Genomic DNA, 3728 nt, shown 5'->3' with positions numbered 1-3728 from the left:
TCATTACGCCTTCTTTATACATTAACCATCAGTTTCAGTTCAGTTGCTCAGTCTTGTCCGACTCTTTGCGACCCCATGAACCGAAGCACGCCAGGCCTCCCTGTCCATCACCAACTCCCGGAGTTCACTCAGACTCACGAACATCGAGTCTGTGATGCCATCCAGCCATCTCATCCTCTGTCATCCCCTTCTCCTCCTGCCCCCAATCCCTCCCAGCATCAGAGTCTTTTCCAATGAGTCAACTGTTCACATGAGGTGGCCAAAGTACTGGAGTTTCAGCTTTAGCATCAGTTCTTCCAAAGAACACCCAGGTTGATCTCCTTTAGAATGGACTGTTTGGATCTCCTTGCAGTCCAAGGGACTCTCAAGAGTCTTCTCCAGCACCACAGTTTAAAAGCATCAATTCTTCGGCGCTCAGCCTTCTTCACAGTCCAACTCTCACATCCATACATGACCACAGGAAAAACCATAGCCTTGACTAGACGGACCTTTGTTGGCAAAGTAACGTCTCTGCTTTTGAATATGCTATCTAGGTTGGTCATAACTTTCCTTCCAAGGAGTAAGCATCTTTTAATTTCATGGCTGCAGTCACCATCTGCAGTGATTTTGGAGCCCCCAAAAATAAAGTCTGACACTGTTTCCACTGTTTCCCCATCTATTTCCCATGAAATGATGGGACCAGATGCCATGATCTTCATTTTCTGAATGTTGAGCTTTAAGCCAACTTTTTCACCCTCCTCTTTCACTTTCATCAAGAGGCTTTTTAGTTCCTCTTCACTTTCTGCCATAAGGGTGGTGTCATCTGCATATCTGAGGTTATTGATATTTCTCCCGGCAATCTTGATTCCAGCTTGTGCTTCTTCCAGTCCAGCGTTTCTCATGATGTACTCTGCATAGAAGTTAAATAAGCAGGGTGACAGTATACAGCCTTGATGTACTCCTTTTCCTATTTGGAACCAGTCTGTTGTTCCATGTCCAGTTCTAACTGTTGCTTCCTGACCTGCATATAGGTTTCTCAAGAGGCAGGTCAGGTGGGCTAGTATGCCCATTGGGATCCACATAGTCAAAGGCTTTGGCATGGTCAATAAAGCAGAAATAGATGTTTTTCTGGAACTCTCTTGCTTTTTCGATGATCCAGCGGATGTTGGCAATTTGATCTCTGGTTCCTCTGCCTTTTCTAAAACCAGCTTGAACATCAGGAAGTTCACGGTTCATGTATTGCTGAAGCCTGGCTTGGAGAATTTTGAGCATTACTTTACTAGTGTGTGAGATGAGTGCAATTGTGCAGTAGTTTGAGCATTCTTTGGCATTGCCTTTCTTTGGGATTGGAATGAAAACTGACCGTTTCCAGTCCTATGGCCACTGCTGAGTTTTCCAAAATTGCTGGCATATTGAGTGCGGCACTTTCACAGCATCATCTTTCAGGATTTGAAATAGCTCAACTGGAATTCCATCACCTCCACTAACTTTGTTCGTAGTGATGCTTTCTAAGGCCCACTTGACTTCCCATTCCAGGATGTCTGGCTCTAGGTCAGTGATCACACCATCGTGATTATCTGGGTTGTGAAGTTCTTTTTTGTACAGTTCTTCTGTGTATTCTTGCCATCTCTTCTTAATATCTTCTGCTTCTGTTAGGTCCATACCATTTCTGTCCTTTATCAAGCCCATCTTTGCATGAAATGTTCCCTTGGTATCTCTAATTTTCTTGAAAGATCTCTAGTCTTTCCCATTCTGTTGTTTTCCTCTATTTCTTTGCTTTGATCCCTGAGGAAGGCTTTCTTATCTCTTCTTGCTATTCTTTGGAACTCTGCATTCAGATGTTTATATCTTTCCTTTTCTCCTTTCCTTTTCGCTTCTCTTATTTTCACAGCTATTTGTAAGGCCTCCCCAGACAGCCATTTTGCTTTTTTGCATTTCTTTTCCATGGAGATAGTCTTGATCCCTGTCTCCTGTACAATGTCACGAACCTCAGTCCACAGTTCATCAGGCACTCTATCAGATCTAGCCCCTTAAATCTATTTCTCACTTCCATTGTATAATCATAAGGGATTTGATTTAGGTCATACCTGAATGGTCTAGTGGTTTTCCCTACTTTCTTCAATTTAAGTCTGAATTTGGCAATAAGGAGCTCATGATCTGAGCCACAGTCAGCCCCTGGTCTTGCTTTTGCTGACTGTATAGAGCTTTTCCATCTTTGGCTGCAAAGAATATAATCAATCTGATTTCGGTGTTGACCATCTCGTGATGTCCATGTGTAGAGTCTTCTCTTGTGTTGTTGGAAGAGGGTGTTTGCTATGACCAGTGCATTTTCTTGGCAAAACTCTATAGTCTTTGCCCTGCTTCATTCTGTATTCCAAGGCCAAATTTGCCTGTTACTCCAGGTGTTTCTTGACTTCCTACTTTGCATTCCAGTCTCCTATAATGAAAAGGACGTCTGTTTTGGGTGTTAGTTCTAAAAGGTCTTGTAGGTCTTCACAGAACCGTTCAACTTCAGCTTCTTCAGTGTTACTGGTTGGGGCATAGACTTGGATTACTGTGATATTGAATGGTTTGCCTTGGAAATGAACAGAGATCATTCTGTCATTTTTGAGATTGCATCCAAGTACTGCATTTTGGACTCTTTTGTTGACCATGATGGCTACTCCATTTCTTCTAAGGGATTCCTGCCCACAGTAGTAGATATAATGGTCATCTGAGTTAAATTCACCCATTCCAGTCCATTTTAGTTCGCTGAATCCTAGAATATCTACATTCACTCTTGCCATCTCCTGTTTGACCACTTCCAATTTGTCTTGATTCATGGATCTAACATTCCATGAATGTTCCTATGCAATATTGCTCTTTACAGCATTGGACCTTGCTTCTATCACCAATCACATCCACAACTGGGTATTGTTTTTGCTTTGGCTCCATCCCTTCATTCTTTCTGAAGTTATTTCTCCTCTGATCTCCAGTAGCATAATGTAACAGTAACCATGTTACTTTGTAATTTCATTGTATGGGATATTAGGTTTTAGGCCACTTAAATTGATGGACTATATATAAAAATATGTCTTTTTACCCATTGCAATCATGTTAAAGATGTTTTAATGCTCTGCAGTCAGACATGACTGAGTGCCTTCACTTTCACTTTTCATTTTCATGCATTGGAGAAGGAGAAGGCAACCAACTCCAGTGTTCTTGCCTGGAAAAATCCCGGGGACGGGGGAGCCTGGTGGGCTGCCGTCTATGGGGTCATACAGAGTCGGACACCACTGAAGCAACTTAGCAGCAGCAGCAGTCATTACTTCTCTCTTGTCATTATAGAATGGTATAATTCTCCATTTAACTCATGGAAAGTTAAAAAAACTTAGATGAAGACTTCTGATTCCATCATGGAAAATAGAAGGGGGAAAAGTGGAAGCAGTGACAAATTTTATTTTCTTGGGTTCCAAAATCACTACAAACAATGCCTGCAGCCATAAAATTAAAAGACACTTGCTCTGTGGAAGGAACTATGGCAAACCTAGACAACGTATTAAAAAGCAGAGACATCACTTTGCTGACAAAGGTCCATATAGTTAAAGCTATGGTTTTTCAAGTAGTAATGCATGGATGTGAGAGTTGGACCATAAAGAAGTCTGAGAGCCAAAGAATTGATGTTTGGACTTGTGGTGCTAGAAAAGACACTTCAGAGTCCCTCAGACTGCAAGGAGATCAAACCAGTCAATCCTAAAGGAAATCAACCC

Source organism: Bos indicus, chromosome 6 (genome assembly GCF_029378745.1).
Source record: "Bos indicus isolate NIAB-ARS_2022 breed Sahiwal x Tharparkar chromosome 6, NIAB-ARS_B.indTharparkar_mat_pri_1.0, whole genome shotgun sequence".
NCBI lineage: Eukaryota > Metazoa > Chordata > Mammalia > Artiodactyla > Bovidae > Bos > Bos indicus.
This window is presented reverse-complemented; position numbering follows the sequence as displayed.